This window comes from Cavia porcellus, unplaced genomic scaffold (assembly GCF_034190915.1).
Source record: "Cavia porcellus strain 051 isolate PalLab524CR breed Dunkin Hartley unplaced genomic scaffold, mCavPor4.1 scaffold_20, whole genome shotgun sequence".
Taxonomy (NCBI): domain Eukaryota; kingdom Metazoa; phylum Chordata; class Mammalia; order Rodentia; family Caviidae; genus Cavia; species Cavia porcellus.
This window is the reverse complement of record NW_026947503.1, coordinates 33853709-33875039: the sequence shown is the minus strand read 5'-3', so window position 1 is coordinate 33875039 and position 21331 is coordinate 33853709.

Here is a 21331-nt window from a genome sequence, read left to right as displayed (position 1 = left end):
TCATCTTCAAGGGCACAAGAATCGGCTAGAGGACTGCGAAAGCCCAGATTGCTAGACCTCACCACCAGAGGGTCTGGCTGAGTTTCACTAAGTGAAGCCCAAGAACATTTCTTTCTTTTCTTTTTCAGTTCTGAGGTCTGAACCTGTTTGTTCTCTGGGCTGAGCCCCCACCCTAACAGAACAGAAAAACTTCTTGATAATGAGATTCATTATAACGCCCATTCTCGTTGACTTTTATCTACTTTTGAAGACCTACAATGTCTCCAATGTTTTGGTTTTGTCGGTTTTGCTCTTTACTATTTTGTTCAATTGTATTATAACTAATGATATAGGCAATTCTATTAGAGATAGTGGGAGGCATTATGGTAACCATTGTTGATCACCTTGTATTATGTTTTTATATTATCTATTATGTCCACCCTTTTGACTTGACCGATTCTGTTCTGTTATGTCTCATTTGGTTTTACTTTCTTCCAAAAAAGCAATAAGAACCGTGGGAGCAATGAAACCCAAAATGTGTAATAGTCATTGTACAAAAGAGAGGAAAAGAAAGTGCTCTAAACTATATAACTGCATGTATATTTAAGTGTATAAGATAGAAAATGATATCACAGAGTTTTATTGGATCATTGAACAGAACTGTTTGCAGTATCATTGTTGGAATGTCCACTCTACAAGCTTTAATTTTGTGACTTGAACAATTATTTCTAAGATGACAATATGTAATCCATTAACTAGTGATTTCCTACTGTTCATTTTTTTCTTCTGTAAATCTGTATAACTTGTACCCTTTCACTTTTTTTTTCTTTTCTCCTTAGAAAAAAAAAAAAAAAAAAAAAAAAACCAAACTTCTCCATGCTTTACATCTTGCCTACAGGAAACCCCTTGTATGCCAGGTTCCTGGTGCAGGGAACTCACAGAAGACATCCTGTACCCCTTGCTTGGTGTCAGAAACCACTGATGACACCCTGCACCCACCCCATCCCTCCTCTCTCCTGGAAAGCCCCCAAAGTTTTACCTCTCTCAGCAAGATTCCCCTCAGTGGAAACTCCCCCTCTCCTATCTAAACTCTTCTATAAAGTATGCCCTCTTTCTTTGCTCAGGGACAATGGTCTTTTCACTCTTGGCCCAACTGCACCTGGTCTGGAATAAAGTTATTGCTATTTGCTTCAACTTTGCCTGCCTCAGTGGTCTCAGTTGTCCTCTAGGATAGCCTAACAGAACCCAGGACCTTCACAATGAGCAATATTACCAATCTCTATTTAAAATGTGTTTACTCGTCAGCAACTGAGGAATGGATAAAAAAGTTGTGGTATTTTTATACAATGGAGTACTACTCAGCTATAAAGAAGGATCACATTGAGATATTTATAAATAAATGGGCACAGCTTGAGACCATACTCACAAGTGAAATAAATCAAACTCACATGTATGAGTACCAAATAGTCTCCCTAGTGTAAGAAATGATACAAATACATAAAAGTATGTGGTAATCATGATTCACCATTATATGGTTTTGAAGACTTATAAAGTTTTCCCTTACTAATTGAAAGGGTTTTATTCTGGACTGTTAGATATTATTGTCTGTGATGATATGAACAGTTATTTTGGAGAAAACAAGACACCATAATAGCTAGTGCTGATTTAGTATCATCTTGTATTGAAGTCCCATCAAATTGTTGTTCTTCTATCTCCATTGCTTTTATCATGTTATATCTTATTGGATTTTATTATATGTGATAGTATAAACAAATTTTTTTATAGGCAAAGAGATGACATAGAAACCATTGTTCATTTTCTGTTAGCTGGTTCTACATACCTTGTAATACTTTTCATCTTCTTTAATGGTTTCACACTGTCTTGATATGTTTGATGCTATAGTATATGAAGTTATACTCAAATATTTCAAGGAAAGAGACACTATGGTAACTACTATTAAGTCGGGTTATATTGTGGAGAAACACTATATTGCTTAAATTGTTCTGTTCTGACCTGTATTGTTATGCTGTTATGTCCTCTTTTATCTCAATCTCTCCCCTTTTAAAAATTTTTTAAAAAATTTTATTATTATTTTTTAATTAAGGGAAATTTTTTTTAAATTAGCAGGATATATTAGAGTACCTTTTTTGATTTCCTATTAACTCGATTTGAAGTCCCATGTTGTTCTCACCATCTTGTTTTGACTGATTTTACTCTATTCTGTTCTGTTTGATATTATCAATTTTGAGGATATAGGCAACTACTTTGAAGGCAATAAGATTCACTATGATGCCCATTCCGCTTTGACTATTATCTACTTTTGAAGTTCAGCAATGTCTCCAGTGTTTAGGTTTTATTGGTTTTGTTCTGTAGTGTTTTGTTCAATTTTATTATACCTGATGATATAGGCAATTCTTTTTAAGGTAGCAAGAGGCATTATGGTAACAATTGTTGATTATTTTGTATTCTGTTTTTACATCATGTACTATGTCCATCCTTTGTTTTGACCGACTCTGCTTTGTTTTGTAACATTTGGTTTTATTCTCTTCCAAAAAAAGTAATAAGAACTGTGGGAGTAATAAACCCAAAATGTTTAAATGTTATTGTAAAAAAGAGAGGAAAAGCAAGTGCTCTAAAGGACACAACTGCAAGTGTGTTTAGGTGTGTAAGACAGATGACCATATTACTAAGTTTTTGTTGGATCATTGAACAGAACTGTTTGCAGTCTCACTATTTGAATGTCCACTTTATATGCTTAATTTTGTAACTTGATCAACTTTTTAAGATGACAATATGTAATTTATTAACTAGTGATTTCTCACTGTTTATTTTTTTTGAAATTCTATATTATTTGTACCCTTTTACTGTTTTGTTTTGTTTTCTCTTTAAATAAAAATAAAATGTGTTTACTGCTGCCACACCTAGTGAGAATGTGCCTGCTCTTTCTTTTATGGTTCTGAGGTTTGAATCCAGGGCCTTCACACTGTAGCCCTTTAAAAGATTTGGTTTATTGGCCACCACACCTGGTAAGAATGTGCGTTTCTAAAGAGCCTGCAGGTAACACTGCTGCTGGCCCATGCCCTTTACTTGGAGTTCCTCTAGTTAAGGCAAATCTTGCAACTCAAACAACAGAGAGAAGCCCTTTCCTCTAGTAGGTACCATTACTGGTTCCCACCTTGAATAATCACCATTATTGTGATGACTACCTTCTCTGGTTTGGATTGCTCCTTGCCTCCCACTCTGTGTATCTCTTCTTCATCTTACAGTTTGCTTTGGCTCCCTGGCAGCTTTGGACTAATGCACTAACGTTGTCCCTCTGCCCAAAAGCCTCTCCCTGTCACACGTCTCTTTGACATCATTCTTTGGTTCTTATGAGAACCTTTATACATACATTCCCCAGGTCAAATGCTGAATACAGAGAAATTTAATTGGCCAAGTTAATTCCTAAGGGCTGAGTTTGAGTACGGGACTACTTCATAGGCTCTGGCTAGCTTAGGAAATAGCTGAGTTTATGTTCATCTTTGGAGGCAGGGTCAGGAAGGCAGAGAGAAAGCTTTCCCTGCCTGCTCTTCCAGACACCGTGGAAAGGTCGCTTTTATTTCCTCCTGTCTTCTACTTACTGGAAAGTTCCATTTCTATAACTTTCCTTGAACTCTTTCCCAAAGATCATCCATGGTCTCTGTTTTAAAGCCCAAAGATTTCTTTTTGGTCTTCAACAAGTATTTTTTTTTTTTTTCTTTTTGTGGTAATGTTGTTCCAGTGCAGAGATTCACACATGCTAACAAAGTGCTTTACCCCCAAGCTACTTTCCAAGCCCTTTAAAAAATTTTATTTTGAAGCTGGATATAGCAGTGCATGCCTGTAGTTCTGGGAGGTTGAGCCATAAAAATTGCAAGCTTGAGTTCATCCTAGGTGACTTAGTAAGAGCTTGTCTCTAAATTTTTACATACACACACACATATATACACACTTACATACATACATACATACATACAGCTGGGGATGTAGCTCTGTGGGCAGGCCCTGAGTTCAATCCTCAGTAACACACACACACACACACACACACACACACACACACACACACACGTCTTGTGGTAGGATACACTAAGTTGCCTAACCTGGCCTTGAATTTGAGATCCTCCTGCCTCAGTACCCCCAGTAACCAAAATTACAGGTGCTGGCCATCATGTCCTATATATTTTGCTTTCCTTTCATCTACTTAGTTTTTAATGGAGAATGTGCTTATGTGGTTCAGGACTCAAAAGTTTCCAAAAAGCTATGAATTTAAAAAAAAAACCTCTTTGTACTCCTTATCTTGATCACTCAAATGCCTTCCTTAAAGGTAATCAATGTTTATAGTTTCTTCTAAATCTATCCAAACTATTTTATGAACATATAAACATGTACATAGACACATTCCTTATTTTTTATTTTACTTTAAAGAGTAAAATAGAACCAAATATTGGTTCTATTGGCAGAACAAAGCCATTCAAGACAATGCAGTGAAATTGGTGCAGAACTTCAGAGCAGGATACAGAGATAATAATAATTGGTATCACAGTATATCTTGTTATCTTCACAATAGTTGCCCAGTCCATCAGGTATAGCAAAATCAAATCAGAAACAGAATGCTATAAAACCAATCAAAACAGAATATTGAATAGAGCAAAACAATTAATCAGAACAAAGCAAAACAGTGAAAGCAATATTGTCTTTCAAAGACAAGACAGAAGGAAATCCCCCATATTTACTGTATTGCATACTGTCCTCCTCCCAAGAGATGCTCAGACCTCTGGCCCTAGGTCACCATAATCAATCAAACAATACAAACAATACAAGCATTTAGTTGCTTCATGTACCTTGGTTGCTATCAGCTCTGGCTGACCTTGAAACCACCCAGCGTTTCTTCTCGGCTGCTCATGCCATTCACTCCTCGTTACTTAACCAAAATGGTAGCATATTGTACACATTCCTGTAGACTTTACTATTGTAAACCCAAAAATCGAGTTCAGTCATCCAAGTATTGTAATCCTCTTTTTAGTCTTCCTCTCAATCCAAAAGGTTATATTTGTAATCCCATTGAGACGTTATTGGAATTCTAGCTGGTCAATTCCAATCTACCACCACCAACGCAACCCACGGCGAGAGTAAAGACACCAAGACATATTCCAAGTTAAGGGCAGCAAAGGGCAGCAGACCCAAGTCCATCTCCTGTGAGGACATGTGGACAAAGGCCTCGATCCTAGGACTCTCCCAGCATTTATTATCTTGTGAAGAAAAGGGAGGGGTCACTCAGGGATGCATGATAGTCAGGATGTCCAGGATTGCTGAGTAACTTGAGCTGGCTGGCCAGGTGCAAGGAAGGCATCTCTGTAGTTTGCAGAGATAAAGACATGCAGAAGAATCAATTTACATAACCTGATTAAGGTAGCAGGGGAATTGTTTTGGGGGGCTGTTGCTTTGGTTTTTGATATGCAAACTCTTTGTGCCCTGGGGAGGTATAGCCCCTTTCTTGAGGCTCCTTCCCAGTTGACATCCCCGGAGGAGTCTGCTCTGCGTCTCACCAGCTCAATCCTTTAATGTGGAGAGCACCATGCATTGACATTTCTTGAGCTATTTCCTCTGCATCTTGCCAACTCAATCCTGTAATGTGGAGAACGTCATGCAAGGAAACAGGGCTGTCTGATGGCCAGACTTTGCATATTAACACCTCGGCTAGCCTTATTTGCAATGCTTAGAGCCAATTGAAGAGAGAAGGAAATATCCTAGCCAGCCTTTCACATATCAGTATAGGAAAATGAGTACCCAAGTAATCAAAGTCACGGCAATTGTTTTGGATCCAAAGGGAGTCACCAGAGTTATCTCTCACATCTGTGATGGCTGCACATTAGCACCTGAGCTAGCTTTGTTTGCCAAGCTCAGAGTTAACTGAAGAGAAGGAAATACCCTAGCCACCTTTTTACATATCAGTATAAGGAAATGAGTCTCCAAATATTTAAAGTCACAGTAATCGTTTTGGATTCAAAGGGAGAGACTGGAGTTGTCTCCCACACTTTACTTTTTCACTTAAATTTATATATTAAAGGTTGTGTCGTATCTGAACTTAAGCTGCTTTCTCATACACTGTCTAGTATGCTATGATTGAGTTTCCTGTTTATGCATATAAAGCTAAAAGGAATTCCACAACGGCTACCATAAAGTAGCATGTCTTCAAAATTGCTGCCCGTACCATCAGACATAATAAAATCAAGCAAAACAGAATAGAATAAAACCAATCAAAACAGAACATTGAATAAAACAATAAAATGAAACAAAACAAAACAGTGAGAACAATACTGGATTTCAAGAACAAGACAGAAGGAAATCCCTCATAGTTGCTATATTGTATATTGTTATCCTCTAAATGGATCTCATACTACTGGCTTTAGGCCTGCAAAGTAAATCAAACAATACAAATTTAAGTTGTTTGTGTACTTCAGTTGCTATTAACTCAACCTGTGTTCCTCCAAATCAGCTGGTTGCTTATGGTGAGAGCGAGGTGGGGTAGGGTTCTTGCCTCCCAGCCTACACACTGGTTGCCTCACTGGAGGGACAAATTGGCTTCTTGTTTCTCTTCCCAGGCCCTGCATGGTTTCCACCTGCTCAAGGGAAGGGCGAATTGGTTTTTTCAGTAAATGGCTTTATGTGAGATCATGTTTAAGTGATAGAGTGAAACATTTTAATATTGAATGCACTTCAGTGGGAATTATTATGACCTCCAAGAGCTCTGGCTGTTAAACAAGTATCAACACAATTGCCATCTGTCTATTTAGAGACATTAATTCCCTAGGCTGTAGGCTTTCTGGGTCAGGCTTTTTCAACTAGCTCCTGCTAAGACTGTGCTAGACCTCAAACCTCTGAGCCTGTTATGTACTGGGATAAATATTTTGTGCTTTTATTGGAAGTATCTCTTTCTCTCTAACATTTAGATCTTTTGTAGGATATCAATTTAATGTAGATGTATTTTTATATTTTAATTACTCATTTTTGTGTATGCATATAGTGAAAAATTCAAGCCATATAGAAAGGCATGAAATGATTGTTAGAAGTCTTCTTTCACCAACTTCTAGGTCTCAAGTGGAGGTAGATTCCTAGGAAAGCTTTGGGGAAGACTTGGGAGTGTTTTTGATTGTCCAGTAATTATTTGGAGTACTGTAGGAATTGGGACAAGAGAAAAGCATGTTTATCACTTGCAAAAAATAAAACAAAGCAAAGCCAAACAAATGCATAATCAAAGCCAGTTATGGTAATGTACATCTATAGTTCTAGCTACTTAGAGGGCTATCGAAAGAGGATTTCTTGCCCAGGAATTTGAAGTCAACCAGCAATATAGCAAGACCCCATCTCAAATAAAATAAAAATTTAAAAAATTTACCCACACTCAGAAAAATGTTTTAATCCTTGTTATGGTTGATACATTGTGTCAACTTGAGAAGTCCAGAAACTTAATGAAGTAACTCACCAACTCACCATCCTGGGATGTAAAAGACATGCCATTACTTCTCTAGGATAATGTTCATTGTGTCAATTGGAGAAGGTTAGAAGTTTAACTAAGTGAGTCAGCAGGGGACCAGGGCCCATCCTTACTTTGTAAACATCCTCAGCCTCTGTAGAAGGAGGGCATGGATGCTGTGAGTGGTACCTCTACCCAAGGGGCATAGTTTGCTTACAATATAAGGGAGAAACAGAGGCTTGCTATTTCCCTGTCTTTTACTCTTGTTGATTGTGTTGTCTTCTGTCACCTTGAAGTGTTGCCTCTGTGCCATGCCACCCTGCTTTGGAGTTGGCTAATTATGGGCTGAAACTTCCACAAACTGTGAGCTAAATAAACCTTTCCTTCCTTAATTTTGGGTGTTGGATATTTTGTCCCAGCAACAAGAGAAAAGTAACTAAGACAATCCTAATGAATGCTCATTTAAGTAAAAAATCCAGTATTTGGTTGTTGTTGTTGTTTAAAGACTGAATCTAGACAAGTGCCTTACCACTAAACTAAGTACCATGTTGTAGACACTGTTAATGGTTGTTCAGGTTGTATCTTGTCCAAACTACAGGATGTGACTCATACCACAGAATCAAAGATTTCAATACTTATTTTGCCATTTTTTTCTGACAGATAGTAGTATCAAATGTTTTGTTCTAACTAGTGTAGTGTAATAATTTTTTCAAAAAGTGAAAACAAAATATTACAGAGAAGGAGTACTTTTTTAAATTTGCATGAAGGTGACATAATGGATATTTGTCTTTTAAAAAAGTTTTAAAAATTCTTTGAAAACTAAGAAAATGAGTTTTTATGTGTTGCCAATATGTTGTGATCGACTTTTAAATTATCTTTTGACTTTGAAGTATTTTTAAAAATCTTGTGTAGTTGGGCTGGGATTATGGCTTAGCAGCATAGTGCCTCCCTGGGAAGCACAAGGTTGTGAGTCTGATCTCCTATACCAAAAATAATTTTATTTTTGTTTTGTGTAGTCAAGTTATGTTTTTCTTTTATCTTATTTTTTGGGGAGAAGTTTGAACCCATGTGCCTTATACTGGCTATATACCCTGTCCTGTTTTTAAATTTTAATTTTGAGGCAAGTCTCACCAAGGTATTAAGTTACCCAGGCTAGACTGAAACTTGCAATCCTCCTGCCTCAGTTCCCCAAAATGCTAGGATTACAGGTCTGTGCCATTATACCTAATAATCTTGTTTATATATTGTTTATATAGATAACCTTGTTTATATAGATAACCCTTCCTTATCATGTTGATAAAGTAGAGACTTTTGTAGATAAATATATAATTATCCATACTACTGAATTCTTTGTTATTTTGAGAAAAAATAAGACAGAATTTCATAGTCAAATAATAAGATAATAACAATAGTTATTACACTCTCAGAGTACGAGATATAAACCAAAAAGATTCTTACAAAAAATGAACAGATAATAACACAATTTTTTTCAACAAACTAAGATCAACTACTAACATAGATGTAATCAATTATTATGTCTACTTCTTTTCAAACACCTATTGAAATAATTTTTGCCTGCCTTTGATATACAAAAGTAATTAATTGGATTTATCAATTTCATTGTATTAAGCCATGCTTGCTTGTACATCTAGATTGACTGTACTTAACTGATCTTTATACATTGCCCCTTTCACGGACTGTTGAATTTTATTGTTAATATTTCATGTAAAATCCTTGAAGTAAGACGAGTTTAAGGTTTTCTTCTATTTTTCCCATTTTGGTCTTTGTCAGATTTTGTATCAGTGTCATTCTGACTTTGTAAAAGGAATTTTAGTGCTTTTATTCCTTTGAAATGAAAAAGTTTAAATAGTTGTAGAATTCATCATGCATTCTTCCTACAAATATTTATTAAATCTTGGCACTGGGAATGTAGCAATGATCAAAACAGATGAAAATCCCTTTCATCCTAGTGGGGGAAGCAGACCATAAACAAAGAGTTAAGATAAAGACTATGTCAGATGAAGGTATGTGTGAAAAAAATAAAGCAGGGGAGGGTTAGGGGTGTTGAAAGAGAGGCTGCCACTGTAAATCTGGTGGCCAGGAAAGCCTCACGGAGAGGTGGCCTTTGAGCACAGCCAGGAAGGGGGGAGAGAGCAAGTCCTGTAAGTGTCTGGAAGGTCAGTGGTGAGAACGCAAGCCTCTGTGGGAGGTGCTCAGGGGTGATGGTCAGAACGAGGAGGGGCTTGCTAGGGAGAAGGTGGTATGAATTTATATTACAAATGGTAAAAGGAAATCTTGCAGAGTCGGGAACTCATATTTTTTCAAAGGAGTCCAGCAGTTATTGGAGGATGTGTCAGGTGGTTTATCTCAGGTGAAAAATGCTGGAGGTGGGCCAGCTTGGGAACAATGGAGATGTTCAGAGGTGATCAGAAGCCAGATGAATCTGGAAGGTGGGGCCACTGGGATTTGGTGGGTGTTGGATATGGGATAAGAAAAAATGGGAGAAATCAACTCTGACTCCGGTTGTTGGGCAAAATGACTGGAAGGGTTAGATTGTCAGTGACTGTATTGGGAAGACTGAGCCAGGAGTGGTTACAGGGGACAATCAGGGATTCAGTTTTAGACATAGTATGCTTGGGATATCTTTTAGGTAACTGAGGTGATGAACAAGTCAGAAGTCCAGGGAGGGGTTCAGGCTGGAGATATGCATGGAGAAGGACATACAGACGGCTTTAACATCATGGAATTACATTATCAAATGAATGACTTTAGGTAAACAAAAGCAAGCCCATAGACTGATCCAGAGGAGCCTGAGAAGAAGGAAAACCAGAAATGTTGGAGGAAGAGAGGTGTCCAAGATGGGGTGAGGTGAGGGCCAAGGCTTGAGCTGCCTGGGAGGAGGCTACGAGTGACCTCGGTGTGAGAGGCTGTGGTGAGGTGGTGGGGCCACTCCTGGAGGGACCTGAGAAGGGGATTTGGAATCAGAAAGCAAAGGTGACTCTTAAGGAATTTTCCTGAAAGGGCAACAGAGGAACAGAATGAGTCTGGAGTAGGAATGGAATGATATAGATTTTTTAATGAAAAAATTAAAACTTGTTTGTATGTTGGTAGAAATGATTGAACAGAGAGGGACAGATAGTTGGAGGAATGTCCTTGTGTAAGTGAGAGGGGATGGAATCTAGGGTATAAATGGGGATAGGTGAGTTTGATGAAAGCATAGCCAGGCCTTTGTTGATGACAGGTAGGGAGGCTGAGGACATGGGTTGGATCACAAGGTGAATGGATGTGATGGTGAAACCTTGTGTATGCTCTCTTTTGGTTTCTTTTATAATAGTTGGGTCATTAGCTCAGAGCGAGAATAGACAAGACTTTTAGATTTGAAGAGAGGAGAGAAGATGAAAGAGATTCCTAGGAGAAGGGAGAGAAGGAAAAATGGTGTAGAAGCGCCAGCCGTGCAAGCAAGCAGTCGTGAGTTCGATCCCCAGTACCGATAAAAAGGAAAAAGACAAAAAAAAAAAAAAAAAAAAAAAAAGAAAAGAAAAGAAAAGAAAAGAAAAATGGTGTAGAGATATATAGTTTGATTGCCAGGCAAGATTAAAAGACCAGTTGAAATCAGCAGTCACGATTTAATTTAGCAGCAAGTTAGTGTAGTGTGATCCCCCTGCCCTGTCTGTGTTTTGCTAGGACAGCATAGGTACAAGATACGGGAAAATTGAATTTAATCAAGAATTTGATAGTATAAAGAACTTTATCTGAGGAATCAGTCATGCATACTAGGCCCTGTGAGATGTGTGGGTGTGTCATCACATAGTTCCTTTAAAAATGGCTCAGCAAACCAAAGTATTTGAGGTCCTTTTGGTCGCTAACAAAGAATTGGACAAGATGAGCCAAAAAAGGTGCCAAAAATTTATTTGAAAGGTGAGGGGTGACAGAGTAAGGGAAGAACAAGAGAGAGAATAAAAGCAAAAATAAAAATGCACCCTACATCTAGGAGACACAAGGCCAGCCATAGGGAGGAGTCCCTATAGAGGGGTGCTGGGCTCCTGGGCTCCTCCTGGTATCTTCATCCCATATGCGGTCCACAGCTAGTTGGAGCCTTGAGAAGCTCTACATACAAGTCCTGAGAACCGTGTGACCTGGGCCTGGGCTCTTGAAACTGACAGGTCCTGTCCATCTCTCCAGCTAGCTTTGCCGCACCCTACCTCCTATATTCATAAATAGGATAAAAGGCTGTTTTATAAGTCTTTTCTTGTGGTTCTCTGCCTACTTTGATATTCTATATCTGCTTAGGTTCATAACTTTAATGTTTTTCTTCTCAGAGCTTTCAAAATCCCCAGACACTTAAAAATGGGCTCACTTTGGTGATCCAGGTGTCCAGTCTGTCATTTGACCACCATCCCATGTCAGTGTGGTTAGCTAAAGAAAATTATTAATCTAGAAAGTTAAAACACAGTCGGAACTGAACTGCTCTGATGTTGTGTTTTTGGAATGAGTGAAACTTGACCACTATTGCCCAACTCTCACGTTCTCAGTGGACCTAGAACATGACCTTTTAACCATGTACTGCCTATTCCCTGAGAAATGTGCCAGGCCTGGCTAGTTTCTGACAAATGCCTTTAAACTACCCCAGCCCCTCACTAAACCTAATTTTTCACTTGCCTGTATACAAGGAGGAGAAAAACATATAGCCATTCACAAACTGCATGAATGCAGTTGCACTAAAATATCTTTGCCAAGAATTACTCAGCTGCCTTTACAGATCTTCTAAGGGGAGAAATTCAAGGAGTTGGAGTTCATCTGAAATAGGAGGACTATGGAATAGAAAACCTAAACTAAACCAAAGCAAAGCAAAACCACCTAGTACTACTTTTAATTGAGGTCATCCTACAAATGGAGACTTTAAGTTAGTGTTGGTTAACTTCCTCTGTAGTCCCTAACTCAATGCTTCTTAAATTGTGTTCCTAGAGAATTCTTTTATTTATCTATTTCTTTTTTAGACTTTTTGAGACAGGATCTCACTATGCAGTTCAGGTTGGTTTTGAACTCAGTTTGTAACCTTGGCTGGCCTCAAACTCACATCCTCCTGCCTCAGCCTCCCAAGTGCTGGGATTACAGGCATGTGCCACCACGCCTAGCCTAGTACTATGATTCCTCATTAAACTCTTTGTGGGCTAAGAGCTGTGTGGTCTAGTCTATTTAGCAAAGGCTGAATATCTGCTTCCCTTTTGGAGATTCACCCCATACTTCATTCATGGAATCAGTCAAGAAATACTGAGTGGCTTCTCTCCTAAGTGGATGAGTAGAGGGCAAAGCAGCCTCAGGAGGTGGCCGCCCCTTCTACTCCCCAGCTACTATCGGGTACTGAAGAGGACAGCTGCCTCCCAAAGATTCCCTGGAGATCAGCCAGGTAGCTTCCTGGCTCTTGGTGAGATGCGCAGTTCTAAAAAAAAAAAAAAAAAAAAAAAAAAGAAGAAGCACAAACTCCTGAAGGATGGGTACCATTCCCTCTACTGAGAGCCCATTGAAAGGAAACTAAGGAAGCCAGGAGCCTAGTAAGAGGCAGTCTGGGTCTAGATCAGGTGGTGGTGGAGAAGAAATCTCGTCTCAAGACTAGATTCATCATGGAAATGGAAGACGATGGAAGCAAGAGTGCGTCCTTCGAAAAGGATCTTCATCATGGTGATGAAGATTGTTGGCTAATGGGAGACCACAATCTCTTAGGTACCCCTGGAAAAAGAACAGCGGAAGAACTGTAACAGTGGTTCGATGGAGGGAAAGAGCAGCTGGCATCTCAGCCTAACTTGAGAAACGGGACAATCAACAGATAGAAGTCCCTAGAGAAAGTTCAGATGAAGATTCTTTGCTAGGATGGCTGGATATCTTCATCTTACTGGCAACGTGGCTGCAAGTGGACAAAGTGGGAAACAAACTTGGAGAGCTCAGAGTTAAACAAACCCCAACAGTGGAGAGTTTTGGTTTAGTCTGGAAATCCACATAAATCATGAGAATAGAGAATTTGTTTTGTTTCATTTTGTTTTTAAACAGAAAAAAGTAAGAAATAACAATAAAGCAATTTCAAAACAGGCTAGTAGGCGAGTAATAATAATCAACACACTGCGTAGTTATCCTCACAGTAGTTGTTCAGAATACAAGCTATAGGCATAAAACACTGTCCAGAAAGTCACTAGCACAGAATTTCTCACTCAGTGAACCAAGGGAAACCTGTATAACTGTATAGCTGTATAGCTGTATAACTATCTTAACTGTCTTGTGTTTAGATTTATTTTTTCCTTTTCCCTTCCTTCCTTTCTGCTTTCTCCCATCGCCATTTTTCTTTTCTTTTGAACAGTTTCTTCCCTATTCACAATATCTATTGTGCATTTTAGATCTTTTTCACTCTTTCAGATTCTCACACTAGTGGGACAATACAACTTTTATACATGTGGGTCTGGTTTATTTCACTTTTGAGAATAGTCTTGAGTTCCATCCATTTACCTATAAAACTCTCGTTTATCTTTTTATGGCTCAGTAGTATTCCACTATATAAAAAGCCACATCTTTTTTATTCATTTGGGTGGTTTCCAAGATTTAGCTATTGCAAATTGTGTTGCTATAAACATGGTTGCACATATATCACTATGGCATGATGTTTTTAATTTTTCTGGGAAGACACCAGAAGGGGAGTAACTGGGACCGCTAATCTTTTTTAAAGAAATCTTCACACTGATTTCCACATTAGTTGCACAGTCTACACTCCCACCAACAGTGGAGAAGAGTTCCTTTATCCCCAAAGCCCCATCAGCATTTGGTATTGGTTGTTTTCTTGATGATAGCCATTCTTTCTGGAGTAAAATGGAATCTCAGCGTTGTTTCAATTTGTACCTCTGAAATGACCAATGATGTTGAACATTTTTTCATGTTTACTGGTCATTTGTATTTCTTCATCTGAGAAGTATGTATTCATTTCAGATGTCCATTTTTGGACTGGGTCTTTAAATGTGGGAGTCCTGATTTTTTTCAATCCTTTATATGTTCGAGATATAAGTAATTTGTATGAGGGACAACTGACTATAATTTCTTTCCATTATGTGAGTTGTCTTTTCATTTTGTTGGTGATTTCTTTTGTTGTGCAAAAGCTTTTTAACAAGATGAGGGTCTAGTTATTGATTTTTTTGTTGTTGTATTTCCTGTGCAGTCTGGATTTTGTTCATGAAGTCTTTGCCTACATCTAAATCTCCAATATTTCTACCTATGTTGTTTTCCAGAATATTTAGTGTTCTGTTTTAATATTTAGATCTTTGATTCATTTCTACTTTAGTTTACTGCATGGTGGTAGACATGGGTCTAGTGTTCATCTTTGGCATGTTCAAAGCCAGTTTTTCTAGCACCATTTATACAAGAGGCTATCTTTCTTCAAGTGAATGTGTTTAGCACCTTTATCAAAGATAAGGTGGCTAAGGATGTCTAGAGTTGTTTCAGCACAATCTGCTCCATTTATCCTTGGGTCTGTTTTTTGGTCAGTACCATGCTGTTTTTATCACAGTAACTTTATAGTGTAATTTTAAGTCAGGGATTGTGATGTCTCTTGCCTTGCCTTTGTTGTCCAGAATTGCCTTTGCTATACTAGGTCTCTTCTGGTTCCAATGAATTTTAGGATTGTTTTTTCAAATTCTGTGAGAATTTTTGTTGGAACTGCATTAAATCTGTATAACAGTTTTGGAAAAGTACTCATTTTCACTATATTGGTTCATCCTACCCAGAAGCAAGAGATATCTTTCTGTTTGCTAATATCCTCTTCAATCTCCTGTACTGTAATTTTCAATGGAGAGGTCTTTTCCATCCTTCATTAGATTCCTGGTATTTCATTTTCTTTGGTTGTGATTGTGTTTTATTTATTTGGTGCTGGGAATTGACCTCATGACCTTGCACTTGCCGGGCAGGCACTGTGCCACTGAGCTTTATCCTTGGCCCATTTGGTTGCTATTGTGAAAGGTATTGTATCCCTTTCTGTAATTTTTCTCTCAGTGAGTGTTTTACTTATGTACAGGAATGCTATTGATTTTTAAGTGTTGACTTTTGTTTCCAGCTATGCTACTGAATTTGCTTATTAACTCTAACAGCCTTTTGGTGGGGTTTGCTGCATAAATAATTAAACATTCTCCAGTAAAATAAAAAGAAACAGATGAAAATAATTTTAATAATATATTTTCCCTACCTCAAAATATATGAGACATAACTTCAACATGCAATCAGTATAAAGATTTTTTTGGTGATATTTGCTCTAAGTCTTTGAAATCTAGCATGTCTTTCATACTTGCAACATATTTCACTTTAGACTAGCCACGTGTCCAGTGTTCAAAAGTCACAGGCAGCTTGAGGTAGCTGCATCTGGCAGGAAGCAGAGAAAGAAAGGGTATGGTGTCAGATGAGGAGCTGCCACCCCCCTGGGCCGTCCATGCAGGAGTTATAGACCGTATTAATGATCATGATCTTGAAGCTGAAACCACCGACAGGTTAAAGCATGTTAAAGGCCCAAGAAGTTCTGCATTAAAAAAGCTAGTCTTGGCTTGCTTAACTGATATTCCTACCTTTATTCCCTATCACACCTATTGACATCTCAGGGCACACAATGGGAAATGCCACCAAAGTGTTCAAGATTGCTGCTTTCAAGAAGTATCAGTAGTTGGAAGCTTCTGACCTTTTAATTTATGGTGGGGAGAGACAAGCAACTTGGTGCTCGAAATTAGCAGACACATCAGCACAGGGTGACTGTTGTGTTTTTGGAACTTTGGCAGTTCCTCCCCAAAATCTGCAGGCAGTGTATAACCCAGGAAACTCCCAGTGTCTGGCAAGAGGTGTGATGTATGGCCTTTTCATCCATTAAGGTTTTCTTTCTTTCTTTTTTTCTTTTTCAAACCAAGGATCAAACTCATGACCTCATACTCACCAGGCAGGTGCTTCATCCACTGAGCTAAATCCCTGCCATTTTCTTAAGCATCACCTTCACTCAATAGTCTTTGCTATATTTGATTTCCTTAAACATTTTTTCTTTTGAGAGTATAGGCAACTACTCTGAAAGCAGTAAGATTCACTATGATGCCCATTCTGGTTTGACTATTATCTTTTTTTGAATTTCAGTAATGTCTCCAATGTTTAGGTTTTATTGGTTTTGTTCTGTACTGTTTTGTTCAATTTTATTATACCTGATGATATAGGCAACTCTTTTTAAGGTAGCAAGAGGCATTATGGTAACCATTATTGATTACTTTATCTTCTGTTTTTACATCATGTATTATGTTCATCCTTTGTTTTGACTAACTGCTTTGTTTTGTCACATTTGGTTTTATTCTCTTCCAAAAAAAAAAAAAAAAAAAAGGAATAAGAACTGTGGGAGTAATAAAACCCAAAATGTGTAAATGTTATTGTAAAAAAGAGAGGAAAAGAAAGTGCTCTAAAGGACACAACTGCAAGTGTGTTTAGGTGTGTAAGATAGATGACCATATTACTAAGTTTTGGTTGGATCATTGAACACAACTGTTTGAAGTCTCACTGTTTGAATGTCCACTTTGTATGCTTAATTTTGTAATTTGATCAACTATTTCTAAGATGACAATATGTAATCTATTAACTAGTGAGTTCTTACTGTTTTATTTTTTTGAAATTCTGTATTACTTGTACCCTTTTACTGTTTTGTTTTGATTTTTTTTCTTTAAATAAAATTTAAAAAAACATTTTTTCTTCTTGGAATTTTTAATAAGGTGGGCATTCAATTATAGTTTTCATTTTTTATTGAGTTTTCTGTAGCATCTAACACAATATCAAGAATATGACAAGTGTTTAATATTTGATGGGATTGCATTTGTGCTAGCTTTTCTTCTTCTCTTTCTTCATCTCTCTTTGAATGAATGACTGTTACGGTTTATATCTAGATGTAGCCCCAAAGCCTCATGTGCTCAAAGGTGTGGGTTTGGATACTTGATTGGATCATGATGGTGTAATACTAATCAGTGGATCAGTCCACTGATAAACTTATAGCTAAATGCGATTTGGGACATGAAACCTGGTTGGAGAATTAGGTCACAGGAGGTGTGACCTGGAAGGATTTGTCTCCTTCCCAGCCTCCCTTGACTCCTCTCTCTGCTTCCTGCCTGCCATCCGTGGGCTGTTTCTCCTCTGCCATGCCCCGCTGTTAGACCCTCTTGCCTTGGAACCAGTCAAATATGGTTTAAAACTTCTACAAACTGTGAACCAAAATAAATCTCTCCTTCTTTAACTTGATGTCTAGTATTTTGTCTTACCAATGAGAAATTAATTAAGACAATACAACTTCATTCCCAGCTTTCTATAAAGCCTGATCCTTCCAATTCTTCATTAGCCTTTTCTGTCTTGACACAGGAAGAGGCCATAAGAAAAGACCTGATCTTGGAGTCAGAAACCTGAATTTGTGTCTCTGCCTTTTCACCAACCATATGAACTTGAGCAAGTTAGTTAATCTGGTAGGGTGCTCATTAATTATCTGTTAACTGAAATGGTTATTAAATGATTTCTCGGATTGATTTTGCTTTTGAGACAGTGTCTTGCTGTGTAGCCCAGACTGGCCTTCAACATGTAATCCTCCTGCTTCAGTTTCTTAAGTACTGGGATTACAAGAGCCTGCCACCATGTCCTGCACCTGATTTTATCTTTGATACTTTAGATCTATATTGTCCAATATGGTGGCCATTAGCTACATGGGCTTCTGAGCATTTAAAATGTGATTACTCAGATGGACGTATGCTGACAAGTGCAAAATACATGCTGGATTTTATAATAACCTTTATAATGGCAATATGTTGAAATAATATTTTGAATATATTGGCTTAAATGAATTATTAGAGTTAATTTCATGTGTTTCTTTTCATTTTATAATGCTGCTAACGCAAAATGTAAAATTACCTATATGGTCCTATGGACTATTGTCTCCCTGTACTTATATATTGAAGCTGTGATTTCCACTATGATGATTTAATTTTTAATTTTATTTATTTATCTTTTTGAGACAGGGTCTTGCTATGTAGTTCAGGCTGGGCTTGAGCTCACTTTGTAGCCCAGGCTAATTTCAAACTTGCAAAGATCCTCCTGCCTCAGTCTCTGGACTGTTTATGTCAGCATGGCCTGCTCCCACTGTGATTTTAGGAGGCGGGGCCTTTGTAAGGCAGGTTCAGATGAAGTCATGAGGGTGGGGCCACAGTGGGATTAAGGCCCTTTGTTGGAAGAGAAACTAGCACTTTCTTTTCTCTGCCACATAAGGTCACCATGAGAAGTCAGCCAAATAGAAACTAGGAGGAGGCCCTTTACCAGAACCCAGCTATGCTTATATCCTGACCTTGACTTGTCTCCAAAACTATGAGAAAATAAATTTCTATTGTTTAAGGCACCCAGTACATGATATTTTATCATGGCAGCCTGAACTGGCCAAGACATATGGTTTGTATTAGTTCTACTGGACATTAGTCTAGATCTCTGGAAACCTTAACATGGTAGTCTTCTGGTATTTTTAACTATACTGTGTCTGGAGAGCAAGGATGACCTCCAAAGCATTCCTTGAGCCATTCAGCCTAGTGTTTCTCACTAGTAGCTGTTCAATAAATACCTGATAAAAAAGTCATTTTCTTAGCTGTAATCAATACAAGCAATATCTAGATGATTTATGCTACAGAGTAACTCATTAAGATGACATTGGCTAGGGACTGGAATCTCTGCAGGGCAGAACCACGCCTGGAGGATACACTGAGGGAGACAGCAATGCCAAATTTCTCTGCAGACTAGTCTGCTAGACACTCCACTGCTGCCTCCGAGAAGCAGAACCGACTGTCCACTGACACAGTGGAGTGGGCATTCACTAGTGGAAGCCTCGCTAGCTCCCAGTTCAGTCTGTTAACTGAGTTTAATTTGTGAACTCTAGTTCCAAGGGAGGCGGGGCTGCACGTTTGCCTTTTAGCTTCTGTAGTAGGTGGTGAGCTCTTATATGAGGGGTATTACAGGTGGGGTCTTTAGATGCGGGGTTACTGAAAGAGCATGAAGAGAGGTCATTACCACGGTAGCTTGAGACCTTCAATTTTGACTGGCATACAGTGGAAACTTCACAGGAGTGTCCTCCAGGGGACATTCTTCCACACAGGACACTCCTCAAATCTCTGTGGTTCTTCTGGAAAGTATGAAGAATAATGGTTGATGGTATGTACTCTAATGCTATGAGTGTAATTTTATTATGGTTTTTGGAAATTTCTTGTATGATGTAGGAGGGCACTCTAACCAACCAGCAATGAAAGCTTGAATGGCTTCATAGCCTTGGCAGTTAAGAATGGATGTTGGTTCTGTTGAATCTTTTTGTTGCTGTTGCTGTTTCAGGTAGGACAACCATTTGTTCAGGAATGTCTGTCCACTGCAGGGTACCTTACCTGTGATGAAGGCGTCCATGACACACAATCCACATTGTCCCCTTAATGTGCTTGGAACAGTGGTTGTGATCAAATCAGAATAAGAGGAGTTTTAGGTTTGTTTGTTTACTTTCAAGATGCTGTCTTTTTTGCTTTATTACCCAGGCTGCCTAGAGCTTGTGCATTCAAGTCATCTTTCTGCCACGGCCTCCTGAGTCGCTGGGCTCCACTGCCCAGAAATAAGAGAAGAGGGTTTTAATCACGTTACCCCCTCAACTACGAAAGAAACGGAGAGAAAGTTCCAAAGCGCTTATATTTAGAAATCAACTGGGCAAATCAAACTGAGAGCAGACGAGAAAGGCCCTGTTGGACTGAGACTTCCTTCAAACTACCTCCGATCCCCACGACTGTTTTCCCATCTGTAAAATGGAGATAACACCTGCGCGGTGCCTGTGTACTTTGCCAATGGAGAGGGAGAGCGGGAGGCTGATGGAAGCAACGTATCTAGGGGTGACATTACCCAACCCATACGAAATACTGAGTTTCATTTTTTTTTTTTTTTAAAGCCTGCTTGCCTCCTGTTAATGAATGATAGCCCATGCGAGGCACAAAGCATAGGGCAGGGCGCTGGAGTCACAAAATAACGAGGTTAGCGTAGGTCAGAACAGCACAGCACCAGCTCGCTCCGGACCGTTTCTTTATACCTGTCTCTCAAGCTGAAAAGAGGATAGGAGCGAGGAAGGGGTGCAGAGCTGCGGTGGGGGTTCTCCCCTGCCAGGTGTAAGACCGGTTCCTCGCAATCCCGGGGTTACTCACGCTCAAGGGCGCCGCCTCGCTGAGGCCGCTCTCCGGGCTGGCAGGGGGCGGACGGCTGGGTGCAGCCGGAGCTGCGGGTCCCATCTCGCCCGTGCGCTCTGCTTCCCCAGGTCGGCGAGGCGCAGGGCTCCGCCGCGGTCCCGGCTCAGCCTCACCGTCCTGCGCCCGGCGCGCACTCCGCGCCACTGTCTCCAGCGCTGGCCGCTCAGTTTCTGCACTCAGATCAAAAGAGAAAACGAGAGACACGGGGGACGACGGAGAAAAAAAGGAATAAGCTGCCAAATTTCTCTCACCAGCTGGTTCCAGCGCGTGTGCGGAGACCGGGCCACAATCCCCTGTTAACCCTCCAGCTCTCCACCCGACGCGGGAGATCGCCCGCCTGGCGCGGGACTCCTATTTCCCCCCAAATCCCTAAGTGGCAGGAACTGTAATCGTCCATGTGTTGCGGGCGGGGAAAATGGTCTTGGAGACCTTGCAGTTTTGCAGCCAGTGGTGAACCAGGTCTCCGAGCAAAGTTTATCTGACCCTGAAACGCCCTCAGCTCTAAAGGCCGTTGTGGGATCGCGCAGTTTGCACCTGTAGCTGCCCTCTCTGTGCGGGAGTGAAAGATAAGGATCAAGACGAG